Raw genomic sequence first — 17,776 nt, 5'->3', positions numbered from 1 at the left:
CCCAACCCCCATTTCCCCTGCCTTGCAAACTTGTTCTTCAGAAATTCTTAGTACTTCAGACAATTGCTGGGGAAAGGCAAAATTAGTTCCCAAAGCTTGGAGTCTATGATAAGTAACACCCTCTTTTACCCAGCCTGTGGTAAGATTTGAAATGGATATTATCTTCTCCTTGAATTGACATGAGCATTCACAGAAATAGAGTTCAGGGCTGTTCAGTCACCTATGGTATTCACAAATGTTAATCCACCATGCTAATTCTTTCTTTCAGAATTGACTGTACCCAAAGCTAATCAACATGAAACTAGGAGTAAAAGGTACGCCCAATGCTAGATCAGGCTTATTGCCACAGTTGCACTGGAGTGACTATTGTTCTCCACAGAAATTACCTCAGAAATTACCTCAGAACATATTCAGAGGCTTGTTAGAGATGCTATTTCCTTTCCCACCATTCGTATCGCAGTGCCTTTGACTGTGATGAACTCCTTGGCCAGAAGGAGTTATTACTGCTTACTATACTCTTTTACCAATTATATATTTCTCTTTTTCTGAGACCAACATGTATGTCTCTGAGATGAAGCCAGGCATAAGCCAGGCTTATGCAGACAATGTTATAGTTAGCTGATGCTCTCAGGTTTTAAATCTGCATGTGGTTTTTATTGTGCATGTGTATAGTTGTTGGAAACCATTTTGGTATTTTTATGGAAGTGTTTTTATTAATAAATAAACAACCAGCGAGCTGGACAGTCCAAGGCTGTTATGACCACTCTTTTGAATGAACTTTTCTCTACATCAGGGAAGGCTAATTGGTGGTGCAAAGGCCACATGGCAATTCTGCCTGACACCCAGCAGCCATGTCATATTTTAAATTGCGCCATGCTAATGAAAAATCGCCTGCAGCACTCACTTGTGCGACCTTTACAAAAGTTGTGTGAGAGAAATAATTCACATATTGACGTTACATCTCTCTTTGAGTGTGATATGAAATATTTTGGTTAATAGCTACCTACAGAAAGTGTGCCAATGCATGGCATTTCATGTACATGCGTTTGCATGATTAGGCATGCTCCAGAAAGGCAAAGAGCCATTGCCAGTCAGCTTCCTGAGCAGTCTTTTGGGAGGAACCATTTTCCTCAGTTTTCCCTCACTGATGACTTCACCCAAGCGCATATGCTCCATAAATTTGATAACTTGGTACAAAACAGTGCCAACTATAATGCAGAGCTTGATGACTCCTGACGCAGGAGTTCATGTGACAGGCTGTCCCTTTCCCACACCACTTTCTGGACAAGAAAGTGGCCTCCCCTTATATACAGGTGTTGACTGTTGCTGTTCTAAGAAGGGCTGCTATGTGGAAAGAGGAATCTTGGCCCATTCATTAGCCAGCTCTATCCACAGCTTTTATAGATAATATTTACATTTTCCTCCACAGTTGTGAAATATATGGAAGTATGATGTCAAGATCTGAGAGTGCCTCTTTCATATGACAAGATGCAATCAATAAACCATGTGCCACGTGTGGTTATTGTGCATGTCAACTCATATTTCCCATGTTGCTCTGACTGCAAGTGTTTGTGTTGTACCTTTCCACCTCCAAAGCGTTGATTCTAGAGTTGTTATTTCGGGCTCAGAGTAACTGCAAGAAAAATCACATTCCAAATGTTTCTGTCAAAAGGAGGAAATGTAACGAGCAAGTCAACAGAAAATTCCACTTGTCAAACATCACTTGCCTGTATCTATGGCTTTTGTTATGCAACCTTGTGTTCGGGTGAGTTGTGTGAAGTAAACAGAAAATTGACTTCCTAGTAACAGATCCTTTGTACCCGCTATAGAATTTTGGTCATGTGGATTGAAGCCCTCAACTGAATTACATTTCCCTCCGCCCTCCAATGCAAAACCTTTTTTTTTTCTCACTTGAAAGCATTTGGATCCCTACCCCCACCCCTCCTTGTTGTTGGAAACCACCAGATTGAGGTTTTGTGGTTTTTTCTCTCTCCAATGGACAGCCAGGCAGATAAGAGACTGTATCCATAAAGAAGAGTTTGACATTAAAAAAATTCACACACTTCTGAAATTGACTGTCAAATCACTTCACATCTGTACCTAAAGCAAACAGACATAATGCTAACAGCTTGCTAGAACTCAAAAATGCCACCCACTAATCAGTCCACCTGTGGAATTCTCAGTCCATCTTGCAAACCGTGGAGTTGACTGCCAAGACGCTTGACAAGAAAATGTATATTAGACTGTTGAGGAAGAAGGGAAATGGAGTGCAGTGTGCGATGGCATGAACAAAATGCACTTGGCGCACAGCAAGTAAATGGATTTTTTGAAGTTGACTTGTAATTTGTTAAGCTGGCTTCAGGCTGTGTTGTGTGTGAATATAGGTGGTGTCACCTAAAGCCAGCGCTTCTTAAATCACCAGATCAGACCCTCCAAGTGTCCCTTTTTTCCAGGGACAATCCCGGATTTACAGAAGCCGTCCCGGTTTCTGATTTGATCCCAGGATGTCCCACTTTTCCTTAGGATGTCCCTATTTTCAATGGAGAAATGTTGGAGGATATGGACTTATCTGACCCCTGAGCCATCTGAAGGCAGCCCTGTATAGGGAAGTTTCTAAATGTTTAATGTTTTGTTATGTTTTTATATATGTTGGAAGCTACCCAGTGTGGGGCAACCCAGTCAGATGGGCCGGATATAAATAGTAAAATTATTATTATAGTGTCGCATTGGCCATGTTCCAATGCAACACTTCAGGCACAAAGAATAATATTAGAAGACTGGAACATGGCCAATTAAACATGTTACACATTTCAGTTAGGTCAGCAAATTTCACATGTGAACTCTTTTAAGAATTCTTGGATGGATACCTTTGACCCATACAACTTTCCTTTTCAATTTTTTTTTTTTACCAATCCTCTCATCTTTGACAAATTTCCTCTTTTGAAATGTCTCTGTGCTGGACTTCCTGGGCAATTGTCCACCTACATATACTGTATGTTGAATTTGCACTGAGGTCACTGTTTCTAATCAATTCAGCAATGGCTACATCTCCCACCAGGATTGCTTCCCTTTTTTGTCAATTCAAGGACCAACTGGTCTAGAACACAGTCATTTAAGGTATCCAGAAATTTTCCTTTTTTGTCATGATCTAAACATGTATTTATTTGTCCATTCTTCAGCAAGACATGTTCCACTATATCCATACAGCATATGTTCAAATTTATGATAAGAATTTGTCGGGAATTTAGAATGCTTCTTGTCCAGGACAAGTTATAATTCCCACATGAAAATCCTTCACAGCCAAGGACCCAACATACTATAATGAGTTTGACTGCCTAGGTAGGCATGAATGGAGTTTATCCCATTATTTTGCTTCACAAACTTGATGGATGACCCAGAGATATAAGAAAAGGAGCTGGATCATCCTCGATGTCTTTCAGTCTTTCTCTAATCTTGGAAATGTGAAGTCCATCAGAATTTGGCAGAGGGAAAGAGAGAAAACTAGAAGCAGTTGCTGCTTGAGTTTGGTTAGAAAGAGAGCCAGACAAGGGAGCTGTGAGTTGACTGAAGATGAAGGACCCTAGGTCAGTTAGGAATCTCATGCAGGATCAGTGGTTGTGCTGCCTGCATTAGTAATCTATTTGATCCCATTATGCTCTGCATGGATATTTGTAAATAGACAGATATAACAAAAACACTATGTGTCTAGCATGCTCTGTCATCCAAAGGAAGCAAAACCCAGTAGCCCTGTCTCTGAGTTTCTTGCCACTCAGGGAAATGGGGAGCATGCAACCCTGAGACCACCTACCCCTGTATTTGCCCCAAGGGCTCCTGTGTTTTATGAAGGGTAAAACCAGGGGTAGGCAACCTAAGGCCCATGGGCCGTATGCAGCCCAATCGCCTTCTCAATCCAGGAATCAGCGTGTTTTTACATGAATGTCCTTTTATTTAAAATGCATCTCTAGGTTATTTGTGGGGCATAGGAATTCGTTCATCCCCCCCAAATATAATGCAGCCCACAACGTGCTCTGAGGTACGGTGGACTGGCCCATGGCTGAAAAAGGTTGCTGACCCCTGGGTGAAACCATCAGCCTCAAGGAGTAGAGCCTTTATTGCAATTGCCCCCAAAGCTTTGGACTGACCTCCCTGAGAACAGAAACTGTTCCATCCTTGATAGGTCAGTTGGTTAGAGTGTGGTGCTGATAATGCCAAGGTCACAGATTCGATCCCTGTATAGGACAACTGCACATTCCTGCGTAGCAGGGGGTTGGGCTAGATTAGTGGTTCCCAACCTTTCTTTGACCATGTCCCACCTAAGCATCTCTAAAATCCTGACACCCCCCCCCATGACATATAATTCTTATTATTCACAAAGTGGAGGATGCCTAAAAGGCCATTAATTGTTAATAACTCATTCTTGAATTGCCCCCCTTAAAAATCAAATTGCCCCCCTGTGGGGCGTGTGCCCCATGTTGGGAACCACAGGACTAGATGATCCTTAGGGTCCCCTCCAACTCTATGATTTCTTCCCTCGTGGCCTTTTGGATGGATTGTAAAACCTATGGGGTGCTGAGACAATTTGAAGGCTGTTCAGATTTTATTTGATGGCTGCTGAGAGTCGATTTGTGAAAGGCATGTTATGTTTAATTGCTGCTTTCAAAATGTTTGTTGATATTTAATTAAATTGCATTGAGCATAAGAAAACTGGTCCGCAAATTATTTCGAACGAATAATATTTCCATGTAATTCAGGAATCCTGTATAGCATATTGGCAAAACTTCACTATCTGACGGGCAACTCAAATGGCACTGCAAAGGATTGGAGGGGTCAAGGAAGGTATTAACAGGTAGCTCCTCTTCGTGGATAACATTCTGCTATGAGTCTCTTTGAGGAAAAGTGCTCCCTGCCTTAATATAATCCTACACGTGACTTTTCTTGCGATCTGCACGATGGTTGTTGTTTTTTTTACATCTGTTTTCCCCCTCTTCCCGACTTAAGATTTCTCACTCCTTTTGCTAAAGGTTTCTCTCTATTAATTACTTCTTCGCACCTGGATATAATTACCATTCACAAGAGTCTGCCTCTTTTCAGGCTTAACTCTCAACAAGGTTTTCCAAGAAAGCATCCTTCATGACTAAAGACTGCCTCCTGAAGGATGGGACAAAGAGGTAATGTTTTATTTTATAATTATAATTATGACTATAATAATAATAATAATGAGACTGATATACAAATCTAACAGCATCTGATAACTATCTAAAGTAACATTATTCTTGTCCTTCCAGACTGGAGATAAAATGCAAAGATCTATTGGGGGGGACAGACAGATGGGGGGAGAGGATTGTAGCATGTGATGTGCAGAATAATTTGCATCTCCCGTTCAGGATAGGAAGGTCACACAATCTGTAGTGCAACAGCAAAGGGCAAGCAATGCCTTACTTCTTTAGAGGTTAATTTCTATATGGTATTCCAAGCCTACATGTTCACACAGAAGTCCCCCCCCCCTTCATTAAAAAAAAACCCTTGCATTTGTGCGAATCCGAATGTTATTTTAACATCTGTTCTTTTAAGGCAGTTAGCTCTGGGAAGGCAGTGTTCTTTGCCATAAATTTAGGTCATTAATTTGTATCTGTTCTTTGTTTATTTAAGAAACAGGACAAAAGGGCAGCTGCTGAAACATTTGGCTGTGCCGAGGGGTAGTGGGCTGAACATGTCGGAGTTCTGCGTACGACCAGCTTGAGTTTGTATCCACAGCTACAGGACAGAACTTTATGGAGTCCTTTTGCCAAGCCATGTGGTGCCTTCCACTCTGTGGTTTTGCTCTAAATACCTGGAGGTTTTTGGAAGGAAGGCATGACAGGAAAGATCTGGAAAGTGGGGGGTAGCAACTGCAAATATATATGCAGGCTGCCCCCTTTTTTGGAGGTAGGGGAAAAAAAAGGGTATTCAAATAGCCATTATTTTTGCTGCATTGGCTTAAGTGCTGCAATTGGCTAGCAAAAGTCACACTCCGCACAGCAAAAATGACCTATTTTAATTAGACATTTTTAAACAAAAGTGGAATAATACCTGCTAAATTGATTGTTAACTACATTTAATGTTCTTAAATTGACCATTAAATGTGGAATAATTTCTAGTGAACTCTTGATACCATAAAAAGGGGGGGGGGAATGTTACAGAGGTTTTATTTGTTTTCATAAACCTAATGGTCTCGAGGGAAATTAGGTACATTTGCAGGGGTTGCTTCTTCTGTGTTGACTCTCTGTGACTTCCAATCAGTGGCATCTGGACTGCTAGAAAACAGCATGCTCTCAAATGGGGTGGCTTTAACCTCCTTGAAGAAGCACAGCCATGCAGTTTGAGCTGTGAACATTGTTATTCATAGGTGACCCCAGTAATTATATAGCTCCAATGATTTTTGTCACTTTTTGCTCATGAAATAGCCCACTTTCTGTGGCACAAGAGGGAGGCAAAACATTGCAGTACAACTACCCAGACAAATCTCCCTCTCTCACACACTTTGGAATAAGCAAAGGAATGCAGGGTGACAAGCAACAAGTGATCAAATAAATAGATTAAAAACAACTCCAATACAGATTGTAGATGCAGGTTGGGAAAGATCTCTACTTAACTACGTTGTTGTCTTCAGCAGGTGTCAAAAAAGAGCTAGTGCCTAATATTTAAGCGGAGGAGATTCCAAGGGGCAGGTGCCACAGCCCGGAAGGTCTGATTCCTACATTGTGCAGAGCAGACCTCCTAATAAGGTAGCGTCTGCAGGAGATCTTTAGCTGTAGCACATACTGATCAGTTGGGTATATAAGGGGTGAGTCAGAGAGGGCTTTATATAGGGACGTGGGTGGCAGGGTGGTCTAAACCACTGAGCCTAGGGCTTGCCGATCAGAAGGTCGGCGGTTTGAATCTCTGTGATGGGGTGAGCTCCCATTGCTCTGTCCCAGCTCCTGCCAACCTAGCAGTTCAAAAGCATGCCAGTGCAAGTAGATAAATAGGTACTGCTGTGGCGGGAAGGTAAACGGCGTTTCCATGCACTCTGGTTTCCGTCACGGTGTTCCGTTGTGCCAGAAGCGGTTTAGTCATGCTGGCCACATGACCTGGTAAGCTGACTGTGGACAAACGCCGACTCCCTCGGCTTGAAAGCATGATGAGTGCTGCAACCCCATAGTCACCTTTGACTGGACTTAACCATCCAGGGGTTCTTTACCTTTTTACCTTTTACCTATATACCAATATAAAAGTCCATCCCCCTGAACCTCACCTGGTAGCTAACTGAAAGTCAATGCAGTTCTTTCAACAGTAGGGTAACATGTTGGCCAAATCCTGCCACAGTGAGGGTCAATTCACTGCATTTTGCACCAAGTGCAGCTTCCAGAACAACTTCAAGGGCAGCCTCACATAGAATGTATAAGTGTACTGTGGTCAATGATATCACAAGCCACTGAGAGATCAAGGAGGGATATGGCCCCACAAGCCACTGAGAGATCAAGGAGGGATATGGCCCCACTCCCCCTGCTCTTCTGATGAAGGTCACTCATCAGGGTGACCAAGTTCAATTCAGTTCCATAACCAAGCATGAACCCAGGTTGAAATGAGTCAAGATAATAATAATAATAATAATAATAATAATAATAATAATAATAATAATATAATAATAATAATAATAATAATAATAATAACAACAACAACAACAACAATAATAATAAGAATAATACCCCACCCATCTGGCTGGGTTGCCCCAGCCACTCTAGGCAGCTTTCAACACATACAAAAACATAATAAAACATCAAACATTAATAATAACAATGTGATCCAAGATAAAAAGTCACAATAACTTAAAAAAAACAACCTATATCAAATAAAGCAATATTCAATAGCCCATTAGAATCTAATAGTAAACATTAAAATGAAGCATCAGCAAACACTTATTACAATAAAGAATTACTAATCTATAATCATAAAAAAGCATGAAATGTTTTGGCATAAAATACCACAAAATGTAGAAAACCACGTAAAAGGATCAAATTGAGAAAAAAAGGACACACAACTTATAAAATTACTTTAAGAAATATCCCTGAGCTCCTCTTCTCTCTTCCAAGCTGCTTCTTCTGTTCTCCGAGTCATGGTCTGGGAAAGGCTCCCAGGGCTGGAGGGTGAGGCAAGGCGGGTGGGAAAGCCATTGGCTGATGAAGAACAAAAGTATCTCTCCCCTCACAGTTCTTCCTCTGGAGCAGCTCTCCCACAGAGTACTCCCCATCCCAGAGTACTTCCAATGGTTGCACCACAACGCTCCCCGGTGAGCTTGCCTGACAGCAGAAGCAGCGAGAGTGGACAGCAGTGCTCCAGTCAATGCCAGGTATCTGGGTCTGGTAGTTGCCATTTTTATTTCCACAATGTCCCTAACATAGCATTATTCCAAAGCATTGTTGAGAGGGAGGTTCATCAGACATGAACATTGTTGAGAGGGAGGTTCATCACACATGCGTAAAGACTGTGGTAAAAAAGTCATTATATAGAGAGAGAGCAGGGGAAAGGATTACCACCTTGAGAAGGCACTGAGTGGTTCCGCCTCTCCCCCCCCCCCATCAACAACTTAATAAGTTTTAAAAATAAAATAATAATAATAGGAGAAGAAACCTAGTTCGTGGCAGAGCCTCTGCAGAATGTATTAGCCCCCAGGATGGGAACTCATGTCATTCTTTTAGGCCTTCAATGCAAAGATGCAAAGATCTATTGGGAGGAAGATGGGGGGAGGTGAGGATTGTAGCATGTGATTTGCTAGGATGGCAACTGATGCAATACTGTCGTACTGTAGTAATCACCATCCTGTGACTATATGAAGCTGCCTTATTCAGTTAGATGATTATTCCATCTAATCAAATATTGTCTGTTGGGCAGTGATCTTCCCTAGGACTTATATCTGATTTTTTTTGATTTTTTTAAAAAGCTTGTGATGCCAAATACTGAACCTGGAACCTTCAGTATGGAAAACATGGGCTCTCCTACTGAGCTACAAATCCCTGAAGGTGGGAGTTAAGTGTAAGAATAGTAATAAATGCTTCTGTAAGAAAATGTAAAAGATTAATTAGGAGGGATCGAGAAAGCCAGTTGTAAGACATCCATCTGCTGATTGGATCAGGAACAGATCTGGAATGCTGGTTATACTTAAACCAGAAGGAAAGTACTTTAAAATAATGATTCATTTTTCCAGTGGTTGATCAATCATGTGGTGTCAAACTATCTTCAGAGCTTGATACTACATCTAGTATTTGGAAAATCCCATTGCCTAGAGATTCATTGCTCCATTTTGAAAGTACTATATCAACGAGAAGGTTCTATTCCATTTGGAAAGTACTATGTCATTTACTGAGCTCCAGAGGACATGACTTGTTTTGTAACATCACACTAGTTTCACGGCAAAACAAGTCAGTATGTCATCCTGTGATGTCACCTGTTCAGTCCCAGTAGCAGTACAGGTGTCATCTTAAATCTGACTGTTACATAGAGGTAGGTTCACTCCTTGGGTGCTTATACAGGGAAGTACGACTGGCTTAACACATAAGTTTATGGATTGCATTAGAGTGATTGGGAAATGGCTTTCATGAAAAGACATTCCATTAGTGCATCGTAAACCATCCCTGTGCCCAAAGGACAAAGGTGGTTAACGGCATGTAGGAAGCCTGGCTTTAGTGGTCCTGGAAAGGAAGTCAAAGTAAAAAAATTAAAAGGTTTAAAGAACTGACCCTGGGGGATGGTACATGCCAGGAAATGAATGTTTGGCTTGTGGTACAGACATGGCTGTTCCATGGTAACATCAGGAACTGTGGAACTGCACCTATTGTGCAGGTTCCTCTTGGACAAGACAGCTCACGAGGTCCTTTGTAGATATGCATGCAGGTATCTGTTTACTGTACTTGCCAAAACACCAAACACCCTTGTCCCTGGAATTCCACAACAAACTTCCTCCAAAGCAAGTGTTTGTTTCACACTGGGCAAAATGGAAGGTTTTCTCCACCCTCATGGTCCCTTCCAACTCTACAATTCTGTGATTCTAATACCAACTTTTGTCAAGGTAAATGTTAAGCCTACATTTTTTTTAGTAGAGGCTCTGGAATTCTGTAGTAATATTCCCAAATTGCTGTGAGATTGCTTTCATTTTTAATATTACAAAAGCAATTTAATATATGGAGGACTGCATGTGATTTTGTGCACCATAATCCAATTTTTAAAATCTCCTCCCCAAATACATGGTTGTCATAAATACTGGCAGACAATCTGCTCATTCTCCGGGAATCCATGACTAACTCTTCATCCTGTAATGAGTCAGCCAGTTTCTTGTTTATTTTTCCTGAGGTACAATGCAAATAATTTCCAGATTCCTCCCCCCCCACACACACTTCTTTGTTCCACCTGCTACTTTGGGCCTTCATGCATTACTGTGGTCCCTTCTTTGGTTAATCTGGGTGCTCTACATCTTCCTGAAATTGGGTGGAGGCTGTATGAAGCAACTACTTTTATAGTCATCAAGTACTATTTTTCCTGGTCCCCAATATACCCTTCCAATTCTCATAATTACCAACAGAGGTCTTTTTTTCCTTTCCATAATGTACAAAATGATCTGCCCTTTTATGATTGCCTTGAGAATATCCCACAAAGCCAACGGTGAGGGAGCAGATGCCTCATTCAATTCCAAATAGAAGGAAATCTGTTGTCTCAAATAATCCCTAAATTCAGACACTTTCAGCCAGCTATTACCAAGAGACCACATTTTAAGAGCAGATGTGTTATTAAGGCTGAGAAATGTTATGAGAACTTCGTGATCTGACAAATAAATGCATTTCTATCAAGCATTCCAACATTTGGTTTTTTGGGGGGTGGGGATAGGGGGAGCACATTTAAAAAATAGATCCTATTGCTGATGAGAGATGAAATCTTTCTTCAAAAACCACGCTGTATTTTAGCCATTGGCTAAATATTATTGGATAACACTGGCAGGCATTCATTTGATCATACACTTTTCTTACAGAATACGTTTTCTCTAGGAAGCATGAGCAGAATGTGATGTTCTATGTTGTGTCCATGTTTGTAGGGCATGTTCCCATGTTTCTGGGAGAAATTGGTGGGACAAGAGGAAGTGTGGAAGAACCCTCAGGATTGTTTATGCTACATTGCAGCAACGACCCGGGGTTTCCGACTGAGGCTGTTCCAAGCCAGAGCGGGAGCTACTGTTAAACCTTGAATCTTTTGCATGCAATGCAGGTAGATTCAGGTAGGTAGCCATGTTGGTCTGATGCAGTCGAAATAATAATTAAAAAATGTCCAGTAGCACCTTAGAGACCAAAAAATACAAAAGCTTACACCCAGAACAAACTTAGTTAGTCTCCAAGGTGCTACTGGACATTTTGTTATGCAATGCAGGTGTTTTACTACTAAGCGATGGTCCTTCCTCTCAGTGGATAAGAGGGAACACTTTATTGAAAGGGATAAAAAGCCCTTCTTTATTGCCAGCTCTTTTGAATACTTTCATGGTATGGTCTTCCAGGCCAGGGCTTCCCAAGCTGTGGAATGGTCCATGGCCTTCATTCAGGTGGTCTGTGCTACTTCTGTAGAAATACAATTTAAAATTAATGCAGCATCTATCACAGCACGTTATGATTGCTACAACAGGCAAGTGGTCCATCTAATCCCCCAGCAATTTTCAAGTGGTCCATGGGAGTTGGGGAGGTCCTAGACAAATCCAATAAATGAAAGGATTAAATGACAGCTACTCCTGAAAAACAGTTTTCTAGCACTTTTTAAGATGCAGAAGTTTTTTTCTCTACTGCTGCTTTTAGTGCCACATCCGGTTTTTGTTTTAATTATTATGTATTGCCTGTAAGGTCCTTTTAAATCCCATATGTGGACTTCTTCTGAAGTTACTTTGGCCCAGTTTGCTCATACTGATAAGCCAAACTATGGCTTAGTGTGAATGAAAAGAAGTGTGAGTTCCTACACCAGGCATCCCCAACCTTCAGCCTTCCAGATGTTTTGGACTACAATTCCCATCATCCCTGACCACTGGTCCTGTTAGCTAGGGATCATGGGAGTTGTAGGCCAAAACATCTGGAGGGCCACAGGTTGGGGATGCCTATCCTAGACCACAGATCATGGGTACATTGTTCCTCCCTTGATCTTTCTGCTGCCCTGTTAATTGAGACTAAGCCATGGTTTACTTAGCATCATTGAGGATGATCGTGATGGATAGGTAGTTAGCATCATATATGGGCCTCATTTACATAAATAGCAGGGCTGTTCCTGAGTGTCCCACATCTTCAATGAGGAAATGAGCATGCAACATAAGAATAATCCATTTCTCAGCCAACCATGTGGCTGGACATGAGTTGCACATCCCACCATGCAGTCAAGGGTGCAAAGTTCCAATGTTTGAGGTTCTGCTTTGACATTCAGTGTAAGACCTCTGCCTGTCCTGACTGAGCAATGCTAAATTTGTGCCCAAGTTGTACCATTTCAGAGTATAGATGGGGCATCATATGACTGAATGCTTCTCCATAAAAAACAAAATCTCTCCTCACATGGCAAACTAGCATGTCAGGGGGAAGGGTGTTAAGCCTTCTTTCTGTCATGTTAGTTTTCTGTGGGTAAGTAGAGGCTATCTCAGTCATACGTAATCTGCAAATTAAGCAAATTTGCATAAGTGTGGCCACTAAACACATTTTGCCTTGATAATTGAAATCAATTCTTCTAAATTAAATCATTAAAATCACATCCAGAAATGCTATCAACTGTTTTAACAGTTGTCTTGAGCAATGATTTAGTTATTATTTAAATTAAATCCTATCAAGAAAATTGCATAATGTGATCACCTTTGGCATTTATCAGCAGGCCTGGCATCAGCACATGACATCCTTGAAAAGTCCCAACGCCCTGGCAGGACCCACCATTAATGCTTGCCCTGGGTCTCATTTAAAAATTCAGCTGTGTCCAAGAGCCACCATTTTAATTGCCAACAATACCCTGGAGCAACACTATGACAGAGGCATTCTGGGTAATTGCAATAGCACTTCCTGTATCTAGCCACTCAGGGGTGGTAGTGGTGGGGCTACTTATTACTGCCACTGGGGTAAGTTGGATGGGCCCACAACATAGGAAAGCCCCACCAGAGGGCTCTTCCCCGAAGTTCCCCTCAAACTTGGATCTGGTCCTGTCAGAGTTCTGTACTATATATTCCCAAGTGTCTTATTCTGCATGTTTTGCATAAACAAGAAATGATAAGTCATGGGAGGAAGAAACACGCTTGCAACCCACTCTGCAAAGCTCAGTGTCCAGGAAAGCCCCATAATAGTAAATGGGATTTGGCCTGGCGGAGCATTCTGAAGAATGCAGTCTAAATCTGCTAATTAAATCACAATAAATAACAGGGATTGATGGTTGGTTTTACCATTTCCTTTATTGTCTCCGACCCATCCTCTTGCGTTGACAAATGGATCTCCTTAACCTCTGGTGGCAGCATTCATTTGAGCCTCTTTAGACAAAGATGAATGAGATGAAATCCTGGCAGTCATTCCCACACTCTTAAAAAATCAGTCATAAATCTAAGAATGCATAGGATTCTGTTTCCTGCAGATATATCCTTGCCTTTCTGCTAAGGCTGCTCCTAAAATATATGATATATGTATTCTGTTTGTTCTATTCTTGTCAGCTATAAATGTGACTTTATTCCAATTTTGTCTTCAAAGGTTTGTTGAGAGGTTCCTCCGATTGCTAGGTGCATCTCTATTCTCCCTTTCTGTACACTGATTCTCACTATTCCGGCACAACTTCTAGACTGTTTCCTTTTGGCTATGCAGCTGCATATTACAGAAGAAGCCTGGCGGTATGAACAAATGACCGTTCAGGTTAGCAGTCCACCACTATTGAGTAACCCCAATAAACTTGTAAGAAACCACATTTTATGTTAGGGATTTTATCATATACATCATAGCTTGTTTCCTGCCCAAAATACACATGAGTCTGTAGGAATGGGTGGGGCTAACTCTACCCTCCCAGTGCCACTGCTTGCGCTAACATTGTTCCAAACCTAGAGTAAGATTTGCTGAGTTTGAAGGGGGCCACCTTCATCCACAAAGAAAGAGTTTCCAACACAGGGGCAGCACTTGTGATTGGAATGATTGGCATGCTTCAGGTGGTTCCCTTCAGTCTCAGCCAATCACAGGCTGGCTTGCGGTTGCTGGCGCATGTAGTATCATGGGAGGGGCAGACCTAGGCTCAAGCATTCTCAAAGGCCCATTTTGCATGTTCAGCAGCAGATGTCTGAAGTGTCTGCTTATGAAGCTGCTACAGAAAATAAGGGGCTCTGCAGCATTATTGGGGAGGGGGGAGAATATCTGGAATTTAATGACAGCTAAAGTGAATGGTGGCTGCACACTGCAATCGGATGGGATGAATTGTTCTCTGCATCTTCTAATCCTGTCTTTTATTTAGTTATAAAAAAAATACTTATATACAGCTATTTCATATAATATATTTTTCTAACTAAGGAAGCTGATCTCAAGAAATTAGACCTGTTGAAAACTACTAGAATGCAGTTTAGTACATATAATGCAAAGTTAAATACAGTGGTACCTCAGGTTACATACGCTTCAGGTTACATACGCTTCAGGTTACAGACTCCGCTAACCCAGAAATAGTGCTTCAGGTTAAGAACTTTGCTTCAGGATGAGAACAGAAATTGTGCTCCGGTGACGCGGCAGCAGCAGGAGGCCCCATTAGCTAAAGTGGTGCTTCAGGTTAAGAACAGTTTCAGGTTAAGAACGGACCTCTGGAACGAATTAAGTACTTAACCCGAGGTACCACTGTAGTTCAAAAAATATGAAGCATTCGTCAGAATATTTTCCTTAGTTACCAAGACTGAAACTGATGGTATCCACAAAGAAGTACAAGGACACTCTGTGCTATAAACTAGGACAATGGGAAGGTGTGTTTTTCTTTACCCAGTTCGGGAAATCCTGTGCGTCTTGCAAGGGAAAGTAACATTTTCCTTCTCTGACCTACAGCCTAATTTCAGTCAGAATTTCACTGCTACGAACGTCCCAGGCCAGGTGGGGAAAGGCCTGCAAGGCAGGGAAGGGACCAGTTATCCCAGGACTCATAGCCTAGATACAGTGAAGGACAAAGTTCCTTAAAAGCAGCAGAGTGAATTTCAACAGGTGCGGCATTTCTAGACCTTTGCCCTTGCCAAAGTTGTATTTTCTTCACACTTGTTAAGAGCGCAGGAACCCTGTCATATTTTGCATATAGTCCTCCTTGAGAGAGAAGGACCCAAAGGAACACCAGTTGCTGGAAAGCACAGGAAGAGAGAGTGCTGTTGTGCTCAGGCCCTGCTTGTGGGTTTCCCACAGGTATCTGCTTGGCCGCTGTGAGAACAGCATGCTGGACTAGATAGGCCATTGGGCTGATTCAGCCAGCTCTTCTTATGTTCTTAATCTGTTGCAGAGGACTGAGTAGCATGGGGAGTGGGTGAAGGGGGTGGAAGCTGAGAAAACTGCCTCTTCCGCTTCTGTGAGTAGTTGCCTCCATTGAATACAAACCCCCTCCATGAACAGAAGGGTGCCTTTACATGGGCCGCTGATCAAGCAGGCATTTCTTATGTTCTTATATTTAAGGATGCAGGTGAACAAAAAACGTCTTCAAACAGATTATAAGTGGGTCCTGTCTTTCGGCTGAGGGTTAAATGCAGATTCCTTGATTTGAAAAGGGCAACCACAACTGTTCCAGAGCAGAGGGCAACCCTGCAAAAGAAAAAGGGAAAACCATAAGCAGCATTTGGCAAACATTATCTTCAGCTGAAGTATCATTGTTTAGAATTTCCCGACGCTTGGGAAATAACTGGTGAGCAGAACAGAGGACTGCGAAAGTCATGGGAGATGCCTAAAGCACTCCTGGGCCACTTACATTTCTTCCTTTTAGACGAGCCTCAACGAAAGCACCTGGCTATGGCTTCAATATACCGCTATGATGATCTGTTCATACATGTATATGAAAGGGGGGAAATCTGCCAGATACACTCATGCAAAAAAAGGGTTATGTTGCATGAATGCCTCTGAATGACATTTTTGTGCCCCAGTGGAAATTACAATGATAATTTAAACACAGCTGTCCTGCTGTGCATTTGTATCTGTGGCCCTGGAGGATGGTGACATGTCTTAATAGCAATGGCTGTCCCAGAACAAAAATAATGAGAGAAACATCTGTCTCCCTGTTACTCTTCCTCCTCCCCCCTCCCCGCAGACAAATGGCATTTCTGATTCAGATTTGATATTTGTACTGGGCTGTCAGAAAACAAAACGAAACCTGCCTCGCTTTTATTTTCCCAGAGTCTTTGTTAAGAGCATAGCGATGGTTTCCACTTAACACTGCCATTTCTATTATATATATTTAATATTCATTAATTTGGAAAAGATCATTATTTCCTGCCTGTGGCTAGAAAGAACAGCTGAAACGTGGGAGTCCAGACTGCAGCTGGGTGAAGAGAAGTTCTGAAAAAGATTCGGCAAGTGAAAGCTGCTGAGTCACTTTTGCTGATATTTGCGACCTCTTTTATTAGTGAACTTCTGGAGTTTTGTGTTGAAGAATGTTAATGAAAGGAAAAGCAAAATGGCACAAGCCCACCATGTTCTCTCAAGATGTGTATGCATTGAGTTATCCTTTCACATTGCTGATTGCTTTGCGTTCTCTCACATTTTCTCCACTTTAGTCAAACTTTTAGCTGTACTATTATCACCTTCGTTCATTTCCTGTCACTTGCAGCTTGTATAGTTGCATGCTGGATACCAGCCCGAACGAGGCTGACGCATAAATGCTCAAAATATAGTGTGTGCTCATGCAAAGTGTATAATTCTTTCTATGTATGGAAAACACTCATCCCTTCTATTAGCTACATTTATATGCTGTATTTATTTATTTCATTACGTTTTTATCCTGCTCTGTCTAGGGATGGATGAATCTGCCAGCTTTGGTTTCCTCTTAGCTTCTCATCTTTCCAGCTCTTTACATTTTCACATCAGTTTGTGATTTTCTAAAATAATGTCCTCATGAAAATTTATCAACATTTTATTGCAAATTTATCCTAATGTTCACATATTTGTATGCAGTTTTGCCTAATATGATTGTTGTGAGGTGGTTCCCCTAATAAAATGCATTTCTGTATGCTATTTGCAGTAATATATGCATTTTTAATGCACATTTTATCTTAGGAGAGTGAGAAAAGTTCTCAGGGATGACTCACACCCCAGCCATCACACCCAGCCAGTGTGGTGTAGTGGTTAAGAGCGGTAGATTCGCAATCTGGGGAACCGGGTTCGTGTCTCCGCTCCTCCACATGCAGCTGCTGGGTGACCTTGGACCAGTCACACTTCTCTGAAGTCTCTCAGCCTCACTCACCTCACAGAGTGTTTGTGGTTCGAGGGCCCGACCCCCGCGAAGTGAAATGAAGACACAAGGACACGTGATATAAGGTTAATGGGCTAGAAAAGGCCACAACTTTATTGATTACAGCAATGAAAAGGTATTGGCTTAGGCATTGGATCGAAACAAGTGGGTTTATTCACCAGGGGTTCATCACCTGTTGATGCTAATTCAACTATAGGCTCACCCCTGCTGTCACCGCGGGTCGTGCCATGGCCTCCCGCCAAGCAGGCATCGGACAGAATACACGACCGCCAGATTCCTTTAACGGAATACCCCTAAAAATTGAAGGCATAGGCGA

The 17,776-nt window shown here is 41.9% G+C and overlaps 1 long non-coding RNA gene across 3 annotated transcripts; it reads left to right on the top strand.

Moving 5' to 3' along the window:
- Positions 1 to 5,016: 5,016 nt before the first annotated feature.
- On the top strand, positions 5,017 to 13,938 carry LOC309366329. Of its 3 annotated transcripts, none has more exons than XR_014166642.1 (4): positions 5,017 to 5,168; positions 11,102 to 11,281; positions 12,895 to 13,057; positions 13,749 to 13,938. It is a non-coding gene; the product is annotated as an uncharacterized lncRNA (long non-coding RNA). The 3 variants fall into 3 exon arrangements; XR_014166643.1 differs by having other exon boundaries at positions 12,892 to 13,057; XR_014166641.1 differs by lacking the exon at positions 12,895 to 13,057.
- Positions 13,939 to 17,776: the final 3,838 nt, after the last annotated feature.

Source organism: Podarcis melisellensis (assembly GCF_964234715.1).
Source record: "Podarcis melisellensis genome assembly, chromosome: 3".
Lineage (NCBI taxonomy): Eukaryota > Metazoa > Chordata > Lepidosauria > Squamata > Lacertidae > Podarcis > Podarcis melisellensis.
The sequence above is the reverse complement of the archived record's forward strand: the minus strand, read 5'-3'. Positions and strand labels throughout refer to the sequence as shown.